Below are 22,907 nucleotides of genomic sequence, written 5' to 3' on the forward strand. Positions count from 1 at the left end.
ATTATCACCCTAAATTTTTCTAGCCAATTATCTCCAGAGGTACTAGAAGGGATTATTTATTATCCCTGTCTCACTTGGTATTAAAAAAAAAAAAAAAAGTATCCCTGAAAATTAATTTAGCTTCCTTAGGGAAGATTATAAATCTATGATATAACATTATAAAAAGGCTGTGAATTTTAGACATGTTTTTAATCTATCTGGATATTCATACAGTTTCTCTAGTACAATAAACAATGATGTAGTTGTGAAGTGTTTTGGGTTGAGTTGGTTTCTTTGCTGTGTGAAAGGCAGTGATGCTGGGTATTGAAAATGCTTTTGATAAATTAATTTTATTATAACTAGACTACACAGTGAGCTATAGGGATAAATCACAGCGTATTATACTTCTGAGTATTTTCGTATTGCTTCAGCACTTAGAAAGCCACCTAAAACTAGGACTTTGTGTGCTAGGTGCTGGACAAACAGAGACCAAAAACATAGCCTCCACCCAAGAAAATATGCACTTTAAATATGAGGCAAATCGATAACTGACTGGTGACCAGGAAATATGAGGCAGGAATAATGGGCCTAAATGAACAGGATTATGATGGTATGGGATGTCAGTGAGAGATGTAGGTCAGTAAGACAGCTGTAGTAGGCGATCACACGTGCAAAACACCTGGGTAGTAAAGGAAGTCAAAATATCACATGGATTTTAAAAGGAAAAAATACACTCTCAAATAGTCAAAATAGAGAAATGCCAGAGGACATTTATTCCATGTGAATGAGACGTTTTGATTGCAGCTCAATGGGAGTCGCACAAATTGCTACTGCATCTGGAAAAGAAACAGTTTAAAAATGCACTTCTAGCCCCAAGGATGTGGGCCTGGAAAGTACAGGCAACAGCACAGGCCTTGAAAGAGGAAGGATCTTTAGGAGAAGGACACCTAGCTCCTCTGAGGAGGGTTCTTCAGAGAATACATACACTTTCTGTAAAGAAGGAAGAAGATCAAGACAGATTTTTGCTGTGAATTTGCCCCAAAGTCCTAATACCTGAAATGTCTGGCCATGTCTGGTAGGCATTTGGCACTACTCACTGTACAAGCCTGTCTGCAAAAGGACCTGTCTGTCTGTATGCACTTGATATTTGCTCAGTGTATCTTAAGGAATGAAACAGGATTTCTCCTCCTTGCCCCTGCATAACCTGAGGATCATCTATAGGATTAGTGTCTTCTATTTTTTTTTTCATTCTCACACCTCTTTTATTGGCCTAAATTCCTCATCATTGGTACAATCTACACATTTTCTTTTTGTCCAGCTGCACAGCCCTGCTTACTTGTAATTAAGGGGTCTAATGCAGAAAGATAAATGAAGCCTCTGTGCCTCCTTGTAGGCAGGATGTCCTTAGTTCTAGCACAGGAGAGGAAGTAAACGAAGAGGCTAACTTTGCTGCATGTCAATATGGTCTATGCAAGCCAGCCAATTTTCTCTATTATTCTATGAGGATATAATTTCTTTCTGGAGTGTTGTGAATCCTTGCTGTCTCATATGGATGGTTTAATGGATCATTTCTCTAGGAACAGTACACAATACTGCAGGGCACTTGACATTTATATCAAGGATGTAGGGCAAAATTCTATTGTACTTCATAAATAGCTGTAACTACGCTATTAGAAACTGAGGGACAGATTACATCAACTGCCAGAGCATTTTGTCCCACAATGGTTCATAGGGTGTGACTCCTAGGAGCAAAAATGACATCTGTAATGCCTGTAAAATCGATGAGATGTGTTTGATCTCCATCATAATGCTGTTTGTGCTTTGTTGGGCTGTAAACAGCAATCCATGAGTATCAACCGTGAAAGTATCTTCTCTTCAAAGCTCCAACAAAGAATGAAAGCCAATAGCTTTGGGGCCCAGGCCATTAAATTTTCCTGAGAATTTTTCCAGTCTGCCCTTCATATATTTAACAGCTTACAAATTGGATTTGGGATGATTGTCCTGGAAACTAGATTCTCTCATATTGAGGTTCTTATCTCAGCATCCTCATCTCCTAGAAGAGCCTAAAGCAATACAATTAATAGTCTATTCCTAAAACATCTGATCTACACATCCGATTATTTTAGAAAGACAACGATAAAAATGCTTCTGAATTTGCAGTCCTGTCCTTGAAGGAGCAGAAATACAATACTAGTATACAGAGGAGTACAGTTGTAAAGAGAGCTTGAATTAAAATGCCTTCTCTTACCAAAAGTGTAAGAGTGATATATTTTGATGTATGTGAAAGATGTGCTGTTTGTTGTAAATCTTCACCTAGCATGCTTATAAACCTAGCCATAGTAAAGGCTAATCACAGTTAACAGTGAATAGTGTGGGAGAAACAAACTAAAAATAAACTGCCAGACAGTAAACTGCTCATATTGCAGAACTCTCTTGAAGAGCTGGTGCAAACATCCCTAGACTCCTAATTTATTGGCTTCTCCTATTTTATTCACTTTCATGCCTCTTATAAATATCTGTCACATATCTACTTAGTTGCATTAAGCCAGTGTAGAAGGAAGGCTTTGAAAGAGAGAATTTAAAATGTTGAGCAGACCAGTGATCACAGGACTATGTAACAAGCTAAAACAAGTAATTATTTTCTATGACATTACATGTAAAATAACTCACCAGTGGTATTAAAAAAATAAAATAAAATTAGAATATCAGCAAATGAAAACAAGGCCCAAATACCTCCATATTCTACCAGGAAGACTGGCAGAATATGGAAGTATTTCCTTTCCCAGAGGACTGTGCTCTCTAGTTCGAAACAAGCATCAGGAATGAAATCTTGTGAGAAAGGCATCTATATCACCACACCTTTACACCGAGATGTGAAATGGAAACTGATAGTGTGTCTCTTACTAGGCGTTTTGGATATCTCTTCATTTTCCTGAAAGGACATGTTAGGCTTGAGCCAGATCATTAATAGTCCTTGCCACGCAGGCCTGAATGCTCATCCCTGCTTCTGTAAGAAGGGACCTCAACAAAGCTGCAGGATTTGTCATCTACCAACTTTGTATGTGATACAGCCTAGTCTCTTTTTTAACTCACGCCATATCTCTTCCTGACAATGAAAGCACTAGGAACCAAAGCCAGCTAAGCCATAAGGATGACTCAGTGACCAAAAAATTTTGGTGTCTGTATTGCCATCACCATCATTTAATGCTCCCCAGAACTAATTTCTGAGGTTGAGCCCAGGGACAGCTATCTCCCCAGGTCCGGTGTCAATGGTGATAAATGAAGATGGTACCTTTGAAGGTTTTATCTTCTTTCCATCTTTCTTGAACATCTGCAGAGAGATAGGAGATGGGAGTTTTTTAACCCCATGTATTGGGTTTCTCTGCTTGAGTAAAGAACAGAGCCCTGCTCAGCCCTGCTCAGATTCAATCAAGGGGCTGCAGCTGCAGCTCGACCTTTTATTGGAAAATTTATGTTATGAGCCTTTCATTTATTTGAGAGAGGGTTGTGTTGCGCTTGAAAACTCTTAAGATCTTTTTTCAAGGGTCTTTTTTAATGGAAGATAATGCTGTCTTAACCTTGATCTTGCAGCTTATGACAGTGCCAGAAAACAAATAAATAAATAAATAGGAAGTCCACTGACATTGTATATCAAAATATATCGTGTTCCATGATGGTGTTGGATTCCAGATGTACACAGACTTAATGGAAATTGTTGTTTGTCAGGGGTGGTTAACACTGTCACCTTTTTTCTACCTCAGCAATCTCTCTAGCTGGCTAAATTGTAACTGCATAATGCTAGTGTCTTAATTAGTTGCATCGAGCAAGGTGTCTTTTGGACCAATGCTATTACTGAGTTTATAGTGTGAGTCAGCCAAGAATGGGACTTCTTTCAGCCAAGACAGAAATTTTGAAATGATCAGAGTAGGGGATTGGAGGCACATTAAAATGTAGAAATAATGTTTCCTAGTATCCCTTTCCAAAATATTTTACGAATCCTAGGTAATGAACCCCAACAGCATGTAGTTTCATAAGGAATAGTAATTCTTCATTTTACACAAGGGAAAGGAATTCATCCTGGCCGTAATAAAAGCCGGTGTCAGAATTAGAGCCTACAACTAGCAGTGCTAGCTTCCAAGCCAGAGAGCAGCCCATTAGATTTTGCCTAATTACCAGTCTAAATTAGCCATTAATGACTTCTCCAACTCCCATTTGCTTAGTGCAGCAGGATAAAAATCAGAATGTGAGAGGCAAGAAAATGCCTATGCTGGGACTCACAACATCTGAAAGAGAAGTTATTTTCAAAAGCCGTTTTTCTTCTCAGATATGATGGTGACAGCTGCCCTCAGAAAAACACAGACAGACAGACGGAGAGGGAATTCTTGTGTTATGAGTTGACCCCAACTTGTATCTTAATAGCATTAAGTCAGGTCATAGTCTTCCATAGCAAAAGAAACAAAACAGAATAGGACAAGGTAACAAAATGAATTTCCACAGGATCTTCCTCTTGAGGGATGGGAAAGAAAATCCTGCAGGGACTGCTGCATCTCTCTGCCCAGTTGCTGTTGGAGGAGGCTTCTAGCAACATTAACTTCCTAAAAGCATCCGTTTGGGTATCCAGGGGATGTGGAGGACTGGTGTCATGGACCAGAGCCAGAGCACTATTCCAGCCTTCCCTGCCCTGCCACCAGCTGCAGAAGTCATTCAGGACAGTGGCCCCATGGAAACCAAGATGTTAGGAATGGGCGCACATACTTTCCCACAGAGACAGAGCAATATCCAGCCACAGATCTCTTCATAACAGAAAGGATATCAAGGCCTGCTGCTAGACTCTCTTATAGGCTAATTAGACTGGAAAGTCTTGACAGGCCTTTACAGGAATGGTGCTTCAGGGACTGTTCAGTCATTTCAGCGTTTCTAATAAGGAAGCTCGACATACAGTACCTGCAGAATTCATTATGCCATTTCTCTGGATACCTTTCCTCCCCGCTTGCATGCCAACATCCCTACTGCATACATGAACACATATGCTGTTTTTCAGACTTCTGCTGCACCTGAGCACAAAGGAAGGCGGACCTGCCTTCATATATCTGCTGCTTTGCAGCTGTGCTACGGGAAAGTTTAGAAGAGCATGGTTTAATTCCTGTGGGCTCCCAGCTGGGCCAGCAATCATAATGCGAGCTGAAACAAAATCTCTCAGCTCACTGTGCCAGGTAAGAGGTTATTGCAGCAGAGTTTTAGGGTGACTGCTTGTATTTAGGCGTGCTGGCTCCCAAAGCATTGCTGATGTGATAGCCTGGTTCTTTAAGAACTGCTGCTATAGTGCGTAATAACACGGCTGTGCAATGAAATTGCTGCGACTCCGAGCTACTCTGTGAATGTCTGATTTCTTGAACTACCAGTAGAAGTGCTCCATCTGTGTCTTTCCATCTGTGCTCACGTTTTGGCAAGCCTGCATGCCAAAATTTCTTCTATCCTCTACCTCCTTTCTCCCCTTCAGGCCCTTATTCCTCCTCCCACTCTAGCTCTTCTCTTTCTTCAGAAACACTGGGGAGAAAATAACATCGAATGCAGGATTGCTGTTTCTTGTTCTACCTCTGATTACCCTAGAGGGAGAGAATAAACCTGGTCATCTTCCCACTCTGCCCTGCAATGACTACGGGGGCTACAAAATTCAAAGGTTCCAGATCCAGTTATAACCTGTGATGGAGGTGGGATGACTCCCAAAGATAAATATTATGTTGTCTATAAGCTGCAGGGATTCACAGGGAAGAAAGCCAAAGTAACAGTAGGAGGAGACACAGGGCCTGAGGTCAGAGAGAGATGAGAAGGAGCATGGGGAAGCCCTGCAGAGTCAATCTCATGATGCCAGGGGAGAGACGGGGTCAGCAGCGCTGCTACTTGCCTTCCCTTGTGCTCTTGGCATCCCCAGGAGTCCTGGCGCCTTGTGCTCTCGCAGAAGCAGCCTGAGTCTGCAAGGCTGTGCCATGGGCAAAGAAAAGCCACAGCCAGCTTGATGCTCCCAAAATCTGCTGCTGGAGGAGCTGTCTGCTCTGCCCATGTGGCTAGCTGTCAGCATGAATTCTCCTGATCTGAGTACTTACAGAATCACTCTGGGTTGTATTCTCATGCAGTCTGCTGACTCCTGCATACCACTATCTCTGCTAACCCTAAAGTTATCACTTAATTTATCAGAGCAGGGCTTGTTTGTCTTGATAATTTTGGTCTAACAGGGGCAGAGGAGGGGATAAGATTGAGTTTTTTGAATATTTGTGAATGTTTTTTTAAATGTATGAGAAATGTGCTGGGTTTGTATTTTTCATTTTTACACAACTCTGCCTCCAGGCAGGGAGCATTCCAAAAAAAAAAAAAAAAAAAGAGTAACTTTGCTTGCCACAGGCAGCAAACAAATAATAATGAACAATCAAAGCAAAGAAATTACAAGCAACACAGAGGCAGAAAACAATTCAGTACAGCAGCTCAGATTAACTGTCACAAGAACAGGGGCAACAGTCCTAGACAAAGCAAAAATGACGGTTTAGTGCACCGACCTGTACACACCAGGTAATCCTGAAAGGAGTCTGACCTGTAAGAGCTCTTAAAGCTCCGTTCTCTCCTGGATTCCAGTCCAATAAATCTTTCCAGAACATTGTCACATGTGAGTGTGAGTAGCGGCAATGGAAACTCTCAGTTAGGCATGTGCTCACATACTGTGCTGGATCCACTGTGCAAACATGAATGTGATTTAGTATTTTACTGAAGGTAGCTGCACGCAGGAAAATGAGCAGGAGGCACAGATACTTTTCTCTGGGATTTCTGGAGCACACATGGTATTTAATTGATGGTTATAGTTTCTCATTCCTGCTTCTCCCTCCCTCTTCCTCTGCAAGCATGAAAAATTTACACGCACACGCACAGACAGTCTCAGTGTCCTGGTCTGACCCTGCCACTAGAAGCAATAGCAGACAGCATTTAGCTATGGAAAAAAAAATCCATGTGAAAACAACCTCAGTGGGCTTTTCATTAAGAATGAACACTCAGAAGAGCAACTAGCTGTGTTTAACACTGCTCTGGCACCAGCTTATCTGGTGGCACACCTATCCGTGTGTCCCTGCAGGCAGCCCAGGCAACGGGCACGTGGATCCCTGTCCAGGGGTAGGAGCAGTCATGTCACGGTGGATACTGCTCCTTTGAGAAGGTGCTTGGGTCCTTTCTCCACCAATCACTTGCCCCTGGGGTTATTACCGAGCTGCAGCATGTGTACCATAAGGTGTCGTTTTCATGCATGAGTAAGTAACAAGTCACTAGTCAGGCTTGTTACACCAGTCCTTAGCAGCCTGCTGCTGCTATAAATAGGTTCCACGCTCCCAGTTGCTCCCTGGCGTGTTCACACCCCGGTAAAGATACTGGTGTCCAACAGTATTGCTTAGCTCAGCTTAGGATCCCTGAACTCGGCAATTTTCTTAGGCTGGCATAGCAGGCTGTTTATCATCCTAAATCTGGAAGAAAGAAAAAAACCAACAGCATTTCCTTAGGGCTAAGCTGTGCATGTACTTAGTGTGCTGTGTTTTGAACGTGATGCTCTTGCAAACACTTGGCACATGTTCCTACCGTGTTTCACAGATGGCTTTTTGTTACAAGAGTCCCCCTCTGCATGATGTGCTCGTTGGGCTTTTAAGGCAGTGCCCTTTGTTTCCAATAGTTATTGATTCCCTGAATGCAGGGGAATATGGATTCAATTAGCTGGTCACAGCACTGTAGTTCAGGGCTTGTCAGCGTTTCCAGTATATAAACTAATGTTTTCAAGGTTTATACAACATAACCATAAAAATTCAGCCTGCGTTAAAGTTGACATTCAAGGTCCTTTTACAGATGATTACCTTATAACATACACTAATTATTTTTGTTATCTTATACCCATACTTTCATTATTTTGGAACCACCACTTACTGCAAACATATTGAGTTTCCAAGAAGTGTTTCTTAAAGATGGGCACTTCTGCTACATCAGAGCACAAAACTTTTCCCTTCCATGGAATGAGTATAATCCAAGAGCCCCTGAAACCAATGCCCTTTTAATGTAGGTCATGACCTATCCCAGCGTTTTTGGTTAAGCTATATACTACTGTGTCTTTTCTCCAGAAATATTCACCTTTCCAGGTTTCCCCTTCATTCTCCAACAGGAGATGGGCAGTGGTTCTCCAGCAAAGTCTCAAGGCAGTGCTTACTCACATCCCTACCTTAGATTTAGAAATGGGGACTTCCCCCTTTCTGAGAAAAGGACTCCCATCTACACACCTTCAGGCCGTGACTGCACTGCAGCCTGTGCTGTCTCACTGCTGGCTCTGCAGTGCCCCCATCTCCTGCCCCCAAGCTGTGTAGGTCTGCCCCCTTTGCACCCTCTCCAGCATCACTTTGCAGCCAGGTCTGGAGAAGGGTCAGGCTTGGAGCCACTGACAACTGCACTGGCTGATGTAGTGGTCCCCTCTGGGTTGATAATACACTAGTCCAAAAAGCCAGCTTGCTCAGCATGCTTGCACATCTGCAAGGCAGCTTGATCCCAGTGGTACCTTGCCAGAAAAGGCAAGGATGTCCTGGGTAGAAGTTCCTACTGAATTTAGGGCTTAGCAGTAACTGTGAGATGCCGGTACTCAGAGGGACAAAATCTTGCTTGGAACTCACCGGGGGCTGTGATCCAAAAGCCTTTGGCTCTCAGCGAGGCAAGACACTGCCAGCCAGCCAACTGGTGATATCCTGGTGCTGTGAGAGACAGACAGGGCTGGTTTCCTTGCTCCGGCTGAGCTGAGAACTCAGCAGAGCCACTGCTTCTCACTGTTGCAGGATCATGCACTTGTGGGAGACACTGCTGGCTTCTCCCTGCTGCTGTGATCCCAGGTCAGAGCTGAGAGGATCCCTTTGTCTTGCTGTGGTGGGCTCTTGTTCACATGAGGAGCAGCTGCTCTTAGCTCCCAGCTGCTATGGAGCTCAATGGAAGCGTGGTGAGTCTGAATCTATGACCCCATCCTTTTCTCTTCCTTCTGTTCTGGGCTTAGTGATTCAACATGCGGATACGAGGAGATCCTACTGTCTTCTAGAAATTACTCAGTCCTCTTAACTGTAGTTTTTTGGCTCCTCTAGCTCTAAACCTTCCTCATTTGCCTTGTCATTCCTATACCAGAGCAACACTTCCAAGCATTTTCACCCACTGAACGGGCAGGGTGTGTTGCAGCTGGTCCTCTGAGCTGAACAGCATGGGGATAGGATGGGATCACCTGCAGTGCCTTTCAGGATACATGCAGCCTGGATATCTGATTTTAAGATGTTCAGTTTATTTTTTACTTTTCTCATTCTACAATGTAGTATGGCTTTTTTAGCTGCAGTAGGTCTGCTACTGTGGGTATTGCTGAAATCTACCAACTTCTAAAATGCCTAAAATAGCACGGATGTTTATAATACAGTTGCTATAAGGCTGGCATATTAAAATGTATTTACATCTCAAAAATTTTAACCTGGAGCAGACTTGATATTATCTAAATAATTTGTTTAAGAGAACGTAAAATAATTTCCTCCTCTTCCAGAGGAGATGTAATATTTACGAAATCTTATCTTCACAAACAGAATTTGTATTTTAAGCTTGCAAATTAGAATTTGCACACTAAAGAGAGTCAAGCTAAAAAGGAATTAGAAATATGTGATCAGCAAAGGAAGAAAAAATTGCTGAAATGTATCACCATTACTGCATTAATATATGGCAATCTTATGACAGGTAAATGTATAAGGACTTATTTGCTAACTCAGAACACTGTCTATGGAACATTGATTTAAATATAGCCATGCCTTCCTTTCTTCAGCAGGCCATAATGTAGTAGTAGTAGTATGTCCTCTGATGTCCTCTACTTTCACAGTTGATACAGAGACCCAGTTAGAAAGATTATAGAAAACGGGTGGGAAGTATAGCAGCAGACTGCAGCCATTGCCTTGATATATACAGTACCATGGTACAAGTGCATTTCTGGAATTGGTAAGAATTGCTATTAACATCACAGTAGGAATATGCATCCCCATAGTCATTCAGCCAAGGATTAAGGTGACATGCATTCCAGCAGCACAAATTGTACTGGTATAGTTAAGGCTGAGATGTCATTTCTATGCCACAAATGGTAGCATCTCTGTCCTTTTCTTGTATGTGTATACGTATTGGTACCACCATAATGACAACTTTATATTCACATTGCCATAGTATGAGCAACCTTAATGGCTATAAAGGGGCTATAACGCTGTGTCAATTAAATAATATGCATTTTAAAAGTACTTAAGTATAAGGCCACATAATAGCTTGCAGTCATTCAGAAGAGCTTCTGATAGCATATTACTTAAATCAATCTGTGTCAACAGTCCTCAGTCCACTGTAGGGAGAAGGTCTCTTCTGCAATGCTCCTGGCTGGATATGCATTCTACTTGGTTACTGCAGGTTGGCAAGAGCATCATTACTTTCTTCTCCAGAACTTCCCCTGAATGCTCTTTGCCAGTTGAAATGTAGGTTCGTCCCCTCTTCGGTGGCATTTATTACTTTCAATACATTTTCAAAAGGTGGGCAGGTAAATATAAAGTGTTTTAAGTGCTGCCATAAAGAACTGAGATATATTTCTGTAGTGGTTTTACCCAGCTGAGCAGCTGAACTCCACTACAACTGCTCTCTCACTCCCCATCCCCTGGTTATTATTTTTTTTTCCACTGAATTTTATTGAGATGATAATGGTGAGGTGTCAGACATTTTTGAATACTTGGGAAGAGCTTTTTTCTGGATCTTCTGTTTAGGCAGCTTGTCATTTTATGACTTTGTGTTACAGAAGAGGTGAGAAGAGACAGGAACAGCTACCACAGACAGCTGATGGCATTTTATGGGGTCAGTGGTTTCTAGCTTCTGCAATAGCACATAGAGCGATTAAATTTGAGCTCCCCTACCAACACGATCTCCTCAGGAAAGGCAACAGCAGCAGCTCTGTTGCTGCTTTCGCTGTGCCTGGGTCACTGCTCTTCTTACGCCTGCTGCAGAGCATGTCTCCCTGAGTGCAAATATTGGGCAGCCCATAGCAAGGAGGTTGCTGTGTTTGGTAGCACCTTGGATAAGGAGGCAAGCCAGGCCTAATTTTCCTTTCTGTGTTGTTTTCTCTCTCCACATATGCACTACACAGTTAATTTTGGAGAAACTCCAGAGAAGACTAGGCATTGACATGGCTCAGGCTGAACCCAAGCTGAGCCATGAAATGTCGGAAAGAAGTTGTTGGTAAAAGGTGTTTCCAATCACTGCTCATGAAGCCCACAGAAAGGCACTGCTGCCATTTTCAGTCGAGTGCTTGTTACGGCCGGCCAGGCAGCTACTCCCAAAACACCGAGGGGTGAAGAACATGTGGGCATCTGGAAGTGTAACCTAAACCGTGAGTTGCTCAGTATCTGCAGCACTTTTCGTAAGTCCTTCAGTGTGAAGAGTCACCACTAGAGACATAAAATTGGATATTTTGATAAGGAAAAACAGGCTTCAGATGCTTCCCTCATCCCACCAGGCAGTAGGAGAAGACCTAGGCCAAGGGGGAGAATGGAGGCAGGTTCCTGTTCAGGGTGGTAGGCGAGCCCTGTCCCTGCCCACCTCACCTTCCCATCTATCCTTATATAACAGGTATGAGGGTCTAGAACACGACAGTCAGAACAACGAAGTAGACGAAAGCCCATCCCAGTTGGAGAGGGTGCCTAAGGCAAGGCAACCTACCCCCCACATTGCTACGTCATCTGTCAAAAAAGAAAGAAGGGTTATTGTCATGGGGGACTCCCTTTTGAAAGGGACAGAGGGCCCGATATGCCGACTGGACCCAACCCACAGGGAAGTCTGTTGCCTCCCTGGGGCTCGGGTGAGAGACTTTGCTAGGAAAGTCAAGCGCCTGGTACAGCCCACCGACTACTACCCGCAACTGGTCTTTCAGGCTGGTAACGACGAGGTAGCAACGAGAAGTCTGAGAACGATCAAAAGGGACTTTAGGGCTTTGGGGCGACTACTTAAAGGATCAGGGGCACAGGTTGTGTTTGCTTCTGTCCTTCCGATAGGGGGGATTGACGCTGACAAGCAGACTCATCACATTAACGCGTGGCTTCGGGACTGGTGCAACCGGCAGAATTTCAGGTTTTTCGATCACGTGAAGGTCTACGCAACACCAGGCCTGCTGGCACCAGATGGGATGCACCTCCCTCAGAGAGGGGTGAGGATTTTTGCTCAGGAGTTGGCAGGGCTAATAGATAAGGCTTTAAACTAGAGTCGAAGGGGGAAGGGGATAAAACCAGGCCCACCAGTGATGAGCTAAGGGATGGTGCGCTAGAATCAGAGGGACTGTGTCCTAGTGAGGTCCTTCAGTCAGCTCCACAAGGTGCTGCATGTAGGGAGGCGCATTTGAAGTGCTTCTACACAAACGCATGCAGTATGAGGAATAAAATGGATGAGCTAGAAGTCTTGGCCTAGTCCCACAGCTACAACATCATCTGCATAAGCAAAACCTGGTGGGATGAGTCCTGTGGCTGGTGTGTTGCAATAGATGGTTACAAGCTCTTCAGGAGGGACAGGCAGGGTAGGCGAGGTGGCGGGGTGGTGATGTATGTGAAGCATGGGCTGGACTGTGTGGAACTTCAAGTTGGCAATGGCAAAGTTGAGAGCCTCTGGGTAAGGATTAAGGGACGAACAAATAAAGGGGATGTCGTTGTGGGAGTCTATTACAGACCACCTGGCCAGGATGACAACGCCGATGAATTATTCTTTGCAGAACTAAGAGATGCCTCAAGATCAACTCCCCTTGTCTTTATGGGGGATTTCAACTTGCCAGACATCAACTGGGATCACCACACAGCTGACACGAGCAAGTCCAGGAGGTTCATAAAGCACCTAGATGGTAACTTCTTGGTGCAGGTGCTAAGGGAGCCAACTAGGAAAGGTGCCCTCCTAGATCTGTTGCTGGAGAACAGAGAGGGTCTTGTGGGGGACGTGGCAATTGGCGGCCATCTCGGTCATAGTGACCATGAAGTGGTTGAGTTTAGAATTTATGGTGACAGAAGGAAAACTGCCACCAAAACTTCAGCCCTGGATATGGGGAAAGCAGACTTCAGGCTGCTCAGGGAACTAGTCAGCAAGGTCCCCTGGGAAACTGCTTTTGAAGGCATTGGCGTCCACCAGTGTTGTTCAATCTTTAAGCACTGCCTCCTAAAAGCACAAGATCAGGCAATTCCAAAATATCGGAAGTCAGGCAGGCGGGGCAGAAGGCCGACCTGGCTAACCAGGGATCTTCTACTGGAGATTAGGTGAAAAAAGAAAGTGTATGGCTGCTGGAAGGAAGGTCAGGTGACGAGGCAGGAATACAGGGATGCTGTTCGTGTTTGTAGGGAGAAAATTCATGTGGCCAAAGCCCAACAAGAGTTGAAGCTGGCCATATCTGTGGGAGACAATAAAAAAGTTTTTTTTAGACATGTGAACGGAAAAAGGAGAACCAAAGAAAACATAGGTCCAATACCTTCCCCTGTACGATGATGGGGAAGGTCTCCTCACAGACAATGACACAGGCAAAGCAGAGATGTTTAATGCCTTCTTCTCCTCTGTCTTCAACACTGATGATGGGCTTTGGGACCCAGGGTGCCGTGAGCTGGAGGACCATGACAGTGGGAATGACAAACTCCCAACCGACCCTGAATGTGTGCGGGATTTGCTGCTCCACCTGGATCCATACAAGTCCATGAGTCCGGATGGTATTCATCCCAGGGTGCTTAAAGAGCTGGCTGATGTCATCGCGGGACTTCTCTCAATTATTTTTCAATGATCTTGGGAATCTGGAGAGGTCCCAGTAGACTGGAAGCTGGCAAATGTCCCAGTTTTCAAGAAGGGTAAGAAAGAAGACCCTAGCAATTACAGACCTGTCAGTCTCACGTCAGTGCCTCATAAAATTATGGAGAGGATGATCCTTGAAGTTATTGAAGCGCACCTGGGGGACAACGCAGTCATTGGTCCCAGCCAACATGGGTTCATGAGGGGTAGGTCCTGCCTAACAAATTTGATTTCCTTTTATGATAAGATCACCCATCTAGTTGATCAAGGGAAACCAGCTGATGTGATCTTTTTGGACTTCAGCAAAGCTTTTGACATGGTTTCCCATAGGATCCTACTGGACAAAATGTCCAGTGTACAACTTAACAAAAACATCATACAATGGGTGAGCAATTGGCTGACGGGCAGGGCTCAAAGGGTTGTGGTAAATGGGGCCACATCTGGCTGGCAGATGGTCATTAGTGGGGTCCCTCAAGGCTCCATTTTAGGGCCAGTTCTCTTCAATGTTTTTATAAATGATTTGGATGTAAGACTAGAAGGTGTTTTGAGCAAATTTGCCGACGACACCAAACTTGGAGGAGTTGTGGACTCGGATGAGGGTGGAAAGGCCTTGCAGAGAGATCTGGACAGATTGGAGAGCTGGGCGATCACCAACCACATGAAGTTTAACAAAAGCAAGTGCCGGGTCCTGCACCCAGGACAGGGCAACCCTGGCTATACGTACAGACTGGGCGACGAGATGTTGGAGAGCAGCCCCGCAGAGAGGGATCTGGGGGTTGTGGTTGACAGCAAGTTGAATGTGAGCCAGCAGTGTGCCCTGGCAGCCAGGAGGGCCAACCGTACCCTGGGGTGCATCAAGCATGGCATTTCTAGTCGGTCGAGGGAAGTGATTGTCCCGCTCTACTCTGCGCTGGTGTGGCCTCACCTCGAGTACTGTGTGCAGTTCTGGGCACCACAGTACAAAAAGGACATTAAACTGTTGGAGAGTGTCCAGAGGAGGGCAACGAAGACGGTGAAGGGCCTAGAGGAGAAGACATATGAGGAGCTGCTGAGGTCACTGGGCCTGTTCAGCCTGGAGAAGAGGAGGCTGAGGGGGGACCTCATCGCAGTCTACAACTTCCTCGCGAGGGGGAGTGGAGAGGCAGGTGACCTATTCTCCGTTATCACCAGTGACAGGACTCGTGGGAACAGTGTTAAGCTGAGGCAGGGGAAGTTTAGGCTGGACATCAGGAAGAGGTTCTTCACCGAGAGGGTGGTTGCACACTGGAACAGGCTCCCCAGTGAAGTAGTCACTGCACCAAGCCTGTCTGAATTTAAGAAGCGATTGGACTGTGCACTTAGTCACATGGTCTAAACTTTTGGGTAGACCTGTGCGGTGCCAGGAGTTGGACTTGGTGATCCTTATGGGTCCCTTCCAACTCGGGATATTCTATGATTCTATGATTCTAGATTTAAAAGTTCATGATTCTGATTGTCATTGCTTTGATTCTCATTGTGCTAGAAGATAGATTGACAACCTTGCGTCTATCCAGCACTGAGACTTGTACAATACTGTGCCTGATTTGTGGGATTGCAGAGAAAAAGGGCTAGTGCCAGATGAAGGAGAGTCTATTGACCACTTCTATTCCTTTCCTGTAACTCAACAGGAATATTTTCTTAACCTTCACTCATGATACCATTTATTCACTTTTTGTTTTCTGCCTCTCTGGACTCTTTCCATGATGTGTTTTTCTGTATTTTCAGCTACTTACTGCCTTCCATCTTCCCTTTCAAAAGATTTCCCAGCATTCTTTAAATTTGCCATTGTAAACCTTTATCTGGCAAATCCTGCCATCCATTTTGTTTCTCCAGAGGCATATTTATACACTAAATAGGTTCAATTCTTCTACAGAAAATGAGAGCTCAGGCACAGAAGGATGTGAAAGGCATCATCTAGCACATGGCTCAGTTCCACCCTCTCTCACAGTGCAGAGGGTGAGGTAGTCATCTCAGGAGTGTGCCATGGTGAAGCGGAGACACTGCTGTGAGGCATGCCCCCACCTTCCTCTGGTCCAAGTCACAGCTGGAGGAAGAGAAATTTCTCACCTGATGTACACGAGTTTCCTGCTGGCAGCCAAACTGAGTATTAACACTGAGGGAACCAGGATTTTCCTTTAGGTGCACCAGTTAGATGACACTTCGATACAATAGCATGGCAACAGGCTGCTTGGTAGCTGTGCTAGAAATGAAGCACTACCCATTTCTCTATGTTGCTGTCTCCAAGGAGAAGTTCAATATAAGTCAGTCCCTTAACATCAGTTTGACATCAGCCTATATCTTTGCCACATTAATTCAATTTATTACCCATTTTGATCCACGTTTTGCATCCTATTTAGAATGCCAGGGGACCTGTTCATCCCTAATGATTGAGGAAGCATTTGTGTTTTATAAGCTATTTGGGACACACCATAAGGAACTTAAAGTGTCTGGTTTATTTTCATTGTTAAATTTACCATGTACCCAGTTCTGATGCCGTTGAAATTGATAGCAAACTTGCCAGGGACCACTGCAACTGGAATGCTTTCTGAAATTTAAGGAGCCTATCAAAGGTGCATCTACCATGTTCTCCCCAGTAAAAAAGGCCTAGTGGTCTTTTCATAAATAATGCATAGCAAATGTTATCAGGGTGAGGAGGAAATTACAAAATGTTAGTTTGCTGTTCTCTCTTTTATCTCTAGCTAAACTTTGATCTCTAGAAAGTGTTTCTACTGTCATCTGTAAGAGTTTCCTTAGTCTTCAGTCAGTTACATATTAAAATTGAGCTGACTAATTTCACTGTTTTTCTTTGATCTTTTTTCTTCAATGTGAATTACTGTAGCTAAAAAGTTCGCATTTGCCTGAGCAAAATTCGTATTCCTTTCTCTGTACATTCAGACATTTGGGAGTTTCTCTGTGTTGCATTTTTGCCCAGCTTTCCTTGCTAATTCAGGTATATTCTTTCTCTTCACCTGTGCTCTTCTTTCCAAGAAGTCTTTTGCCATCTCAAGTATTCAGATTGCTACAAGCGATGGGTCTCCAGAGCACTGCCCAGCCCCTCAACCCACCTGCCCCTATGGCTTACTAGGCAATAGAGGGCAGTTTCCCCAATGAGGGAGCTATAAGTTATCCATCAGCGCTGCTGAAGTCTATGCTCCTTTCTTTAAAGACTTCATTCACTTGCGAGTGAAAGAGTCAATGCATTGTGGATTTGGGGGTGTGAGGTAGAGGATCAGTAATGTGTTAGAGTGCAATGGTAAGACAAGTTTAGAAACAAATCAAGAATAAGCATATCATGTTGTTGCCTTCTTGCTTACTTCTGGCTCTGGGCTTGTGTCAATGCAATGCTTGTGATTATGTAGGTGCCTGAACCACACACTTTGCCCAGCCCCAGCCTAGGAAAAAATGGACAAGCCATGGCAGAAAATGTGCCAGGGGCACTTTGCCTCAGAAGTGCAGCACAACTTGTAAATGCCAGGCCATGGAAGCAGCAGCATCCCTCCCAGCATACTCCTTCAGCCACCCAGCACATAGATGATTAGAGACAGACGCACTCCCTACATCTCCCACCCACTCACTGCTCATTTCCTGCTGAAGGGAGCAAAGAAAACATGTTTTCCTTGTTCCCATATAAATAGACCCCCTTGTTGTCAACCCCACAACCTATGGGCACCATGCGCATATGCTTGTGTACACACACTTGTGCTCCACCTGTTTCTTTCCACACAAGATCCATGTTAACTCTCCACAGAACAAAAAGCATTTTAAGAAATCCTTAGAGATGAAATCAGGATTGACTGTTATGCTGTTTATTTGTCATTCAGAATTTCACTGTTGTGAAATCAAACTATCTATTATGGTCCATGCTGTTTTTCCTGTAAGGAGTGTACTATCCATCCTCAGGACAGAAAGATTTTTTTTCACAGGCCCGTGCAGAACTTGGAGCATAGTGCTTTATCTGTACGGGTCTTCATATATGGTAGTTTCACCTGATGTGTCAGCTAGATGATACTTGATGCTTAGCTAGAATTATCTGTTGGAGTTACAGATTACACTTTGTCAGACAAGCAGTTGTTAGTATTACATCCTAGTAATGTGCTCCTCATGATTTGACATATATCTGTGCTAATTAACAGAGGAATGAATCTGCAGGGTTTTATGCTGGTGGGACAAGGTGCTGGAGAAAACGTTGAAGATTTTCCTTTCTGAACAAACCTCAGTATCTTGGGACACAGCCACTAAGTGGCACTGAACCACACAAATTATTTTCATACATCTCCATTTTTTGTCCATTATTATCAAACTGTTGGTAACAGATGGAACTTGAGCTGCAGAAGAAGGTTACCCCAATTGATTTTTTGAGACACGCTTATCCAAGGTATCTATTCAGCTGGGAAGAGGGTCTCTCGCCTTACTGTGTCCCACTTAGCCTTCTGCTATAGAAGAACCATTTGTGCATTACTTAGTTGATGCACCAGTTCACCACTCCCAGCTAGCTGTGACCTAGGCAGCTCCCCATGATACATACCAGTCAGGGCTGCCTGATGCTAATCTTTAAGGCGTAATGCTGTGCCCTACAATACTTAAGTTAGCTTTAGTATATACCTTGACAGTTTTTGTGTGCTGATGGCTTAGTTCTACAGATCTTCACATTACGTCTTGCTCTGTTCCTCCTCCTCTCCTTTTCTGGCCCAGGACGTCCCTGACCATACTGGATTCCAGCCTGAGTTGGAAGGGTTTTAGAAAGGCCCCAAAGTAACATCTGGGACAGAAACATCTCAGACGGATGCAGTGTATAAAAGCACAACAGCCCTCACCCACGGGGCCATTCTGAGCTCAGCAAATCAATGCTGTCTCTGCTGAGAAACAGGAAGAAAGTCACCACCAGTAGAGGAGGGGTGAAGCACATGATAACTTGTCAGATCCCATCATCTCATGAATGCATCATACAAGGCAGCCCCTCTGAAAAAAGCAGTTTAACTCTGCTTCACCATCAGGTTGCTGATGAGACAGTAATATAGCATTTTGGTACCTGCGTTCTTACCGTGTCCTCGCTGTGGGTCCTTCAGACCAGATGTAGCTGTCAGCTGGTGTCATCTCACGATTTACTACAAACTTGACAGGCATTTAACTTTTGTTACTTTGTGCATGTCTTTTCTCTTGATACGTTTTACCATGAAAGTGCAGCTCTGTTGTTTTTCCCACCAGCAGGCAGACGTCATAATCCAGGACACAGACTGCTGTAAGACAAATGTAGGGAGATATGATAATTCTTCTTGCTACAACTCCCTGCATGCGTGATAGGAACTGCAACCAAAGCCATCAGCCCTCTTTGCCTCAAATTTGCCTTCTCAGTTCCATACATTTCCTCTCAGTTCTGACATCTTACCCCATCTTCCGGCTTTGCTTCTGGAGATTACAAGAGCTCTGAGGATTAGTACTGTTTCACAGCTCTATAGGTATTGACAGCTGTTTTTTCCTATTGAATGCAAAGGATATGTGCATCCAAAATCTTGTATTTACAATAAAGCTTCTTATTCATTCAGTGGCCAGGTAAACCCACTGAGGACAACCAGAAAAGTGGAAGCTTGACGTCCTCAAACCTCCTGAGATGCTCCTGGAGCTTGGAAAGGTAGCTCACTGGTATTTGTAGGATGTCATCAATATCTAGGGGTGAACTACAAAAATAGACCAGGGAGAAATAAGAGGAAAGAAAGCACTTTGTGCAAATGCAGTCAGAAAGTCTTACGCACTAATTGCTCGAGCTGGCTGGGTCCAGCCACAGTGGAGGTTTCCTGCCTGCTTCTCAATGGAAACAGCATTGATTCATTGGGCATAGAAAAGCCCCATGCCTGATGAGCAGGTAAAAAATTGTTGCTAGCCCTAGAAAATCACTTCTGGGTAGACACGCTGAGTGTGCAATAAACTACATGATGTGGTGCCATTTAACATACTTAAAAAAGGAGTGTGGGCTCAAGCACTGTACAGTGTGTCATTCTCGACATAACCATGACACATTATGAGAAGGACGTGATTTAATATCTTTTCCCCCTGTCTGGTAGCACGCGTTTGGCTCTGTGATTCACATACTTCTGAGACAGATGGAGGGAAACCATCCGCTGTAATCTGCTGTTTTGCAAGAGCGTGGAAAAAAGCAAACTTGCAACAGCAGGAGCTGGTGTACACGCCATGGCGTAACCCCGAGGGAATGCTCGAGGTGGACAGGGCTGGGTGGCAGGTGCCAATGTGGGGCCTGGGGGAGCGGTCATTCAGTGGAGAGGCTCATGGCTCCAGTCCTGGATTTACCTGCAGCTGTTACAGCTGAGCTGCACTGGCTGTAAATGCTGCCCCATGGTGGCAGAGAGACTCCCTCTATCACTAAGGCCATCTGGAATAATTCACTAAACTGATGCTCCTTACATGTAGCAGTCACAGGTGCCGTAGATCATAGGTGGGGGAACTGGTGATGCCTTCCTCCTCCCTCCTTCTTTCCCCAGACCTCACCTGACTTCTGCTTTGTTGGGACATTTGTAGCCCATGCATTGCGTCTTTTGCTTTAATGTATTGCAGGGGTCTGAAAGGCAGAGCCGGGCTGCATTGTTTTCAAACACCATTACATGAAGTTGGCCATCTCTGGCTAGGCAGCACAGAGAGTTGCTCTCAAACTCACAAAAATAGGAAAAGGCAGGTGCAAGTCAAATTTCTGGGGAAAGCAGAGAGTCCTCATCTGGAGCAGCCACGTGGCCATTTGCCAAGGAGGCCTGCCCTCACTGGGGGTTGATGTGTTTCATGGCACCGGTAAAAGAGCAGACTTGTACCTCTGCCAACACAGTCTGCTTCAAGAGAAACACACACATTGAGCCTGGGAACTGAGTTTGCCTGCAGGCCTTTGCATCCTTGGCCAGCCCTGAGGGCCAGTGTCAATCAACGGAAAGTAAAGCAGCCTCAAGCTCTGCATTGAGCCAGGCCAGCTCTGGGCCTGGGACTGAGCAAGGGAGAGTGGAAAACCAACAGTATGCTTGTCCCTTACTCATTTCGTGCTCCGTGCCAAGCACTGCTGTGTTGAAACCGCAACCAGGAAGCTGTCTTGTTTCCTTCACTTCTGTCATGCTGCTAGTCAATTCAGGAGCAATGTTACCTCTGAGAAGAGTAATGGGATGAAGCTGGAAAAGAAACCACACAAAACAAAGTTATATGTTACTGTCAGTGCTCTAGGCTTTTAAAAACCAATGTTCCAGGTTACAGACAACCCTTTCAAAGTACTTAAATTGTTCCATTATCAAAATAGCTACACATCATTTTTAAGACAACATAACAAAAGAGCTTCAATGCAGGAGAGAAAAACAAACAAACAAAAAACACACTAAACTTCTGATATGTTAGGCTTAAAGCAGAAATGTTTACCTTTAATTGCCAGTAGTGTCATATATGAAGGGAAACAGCAATTTCATTGCATCAATATTTTGCCTTCATATGTGTGAAGAGCATACTTACATACAAGGGAACAGGCACATGTGTAACACAGATCGATATCACAAGTTTTGCATCATCCATACAAAGCATTTTAAAACTCTGCAGACCTTGACATCTCAGCATAGTTAATCTCTTTAACAGAAGTGAGATCCCAAGGAAGAAACATAAGTCAGCAGCTTCACTCAGCCAGATTAAACAAACGACAAGGATTATGGAATTTTACCTCTGCTTCCTTCTACATGACAGTTGCCTTCTGTAACAATAGCTAAACACCAGCCTCCCCAACCAGCTCCATCTGTGCCCCATGGACATTACCTGCCCTCTTAAGAATACAACTGGAAAACTCTGGGTAAAGTAACAAAAACAATAATAAAAGATAAAACCATCTCAGTGGCAGAAATTGTGCCTCAAGTAATACTCACTGCAATTTGCCCTCTCTTGATGTTTGCTTTAATGTAATACTTCTCCAAGACCGCGTGTTGTCCTTGCAATAGCTACTTAGGCAAATATTATCACAGTGTGTGGAGAAATAAACAGCACAGAGCACCCCAGGTTCACCATAGATAAAAGAAAGAGAGAAAGAGGTTTTGCTATATAATCTTGGAGGTGAATTTCTTGCCAGTGGAAGTGAGGGTAGCATCACATTTGGTCTGCAGCAATGAAAAACTATTCATAAATCAGAAGAGAGTAGCATTTCCATGAAGTAATTCACTCCACCGCTGCTGACCTGGGAGACCTTTTGGGCATCCTTTTTCTTCCCTTTGGCTGTAAAGGAATTTTAAGTCTTATGTACGTGCCTGAAGTTAGGTGGGATAAATCCAGATTCTCAGTTCTGGTCCATAAGGAGCTCCATCAGATCCTTCAAGCCACTTCATAACATGTCAGCACAAACACGGGCTTCCTCTTTAGTAGCTTAGAGGCTCACTGGAGCAATCTTCCCCTCATATTTCTTTAAATATACTTCCTTGTCTCTTGTAAGAAGCAGTGCCAATTTTAGTCCTTCCTTGCCCTGCTTTAGCAGAAGCCAGCAGCTGTGGAGTCATATGATGTGGTGAAAGGGTAGGATGGGACTAATCAGGTGACTTCATTAAATGAGTTTTAAAATAACTCTGCTGAGTCTTCTGATATCTTCACCAATACCGATCAAGTCATATTTGACTTCTAACTCTGAAAGTAGCATTGGTCTTGTAAGAAAGCCAATGGTATATAAAAGCCCATGGTAATAAAAGCCCTCTTGTAGGAGGAAAGACCCATTTTTGCTGCTTTGTAATTCCTGATGTTTTTTTCTGTGAAGCAACACTGATTTTCCATGTGCAAGATGCTCTGCTTCAGAAGAGGGAAACAAACTCATGGGCTTTTTCTTCCTCTCTCTTTCACAGTTTTCCAACCCATTCTGGACACAGCACCCCACTAGAAAATGTTCCACTGAATCACTTGCCTCCTTTAGGAGGAAAACCACTGAAGGTTTCAGACTTCTTAGCCTGTGTCATATCAATCTATAAGGCATGGGGAAGAGAAGCAGGCAACAGAAGGATCTTTGAGAACTCATTGAACCACATATTATATACCCTCCATATATATATATA

At 44.1% G+C, this 22,907-nt stretch overlaps 1 long non-coding RNA gene across 2 annotated transcripts; it reads right to left on the bottom strand.

Annotated features, from left to right (window-relative positions):
- Positions 1-527: 527 nt before the first annotated feature.
- On the bottom strand, positions 528-22,714 carry LOC310892891. Of its 2 annotated transcripts, none has more exons than XR_014578569.1 (4): positions 22,119-22,714; positions 20,879-21,011; positions 18,881-19,088; positions 528-815 (listed from the first exon to the last, which is right to left on the bottom strand). It is a non-coding gene; the product is annotated as an uncharacterized lncRNA (long non-coding RNA). The 2 variants fall into 2 exon arrangements; XR_014578570.1 differs by having other exon boundaries at positions 21,744-22,714.
- Between the last annotated feature and the right edge of the window lie 193 nt (positions 22,715-22,907).

This window comes from Anser anser, assembly GCF_964211835.1.
Source record: "Anser anser genome assembly, chromosome: 1".
NCBI classification, from domain to species: Eukaryota; Metazoa; Chordata; class Aves; order Anseriformes; family Anatidae; genus Anser; species Anser anser.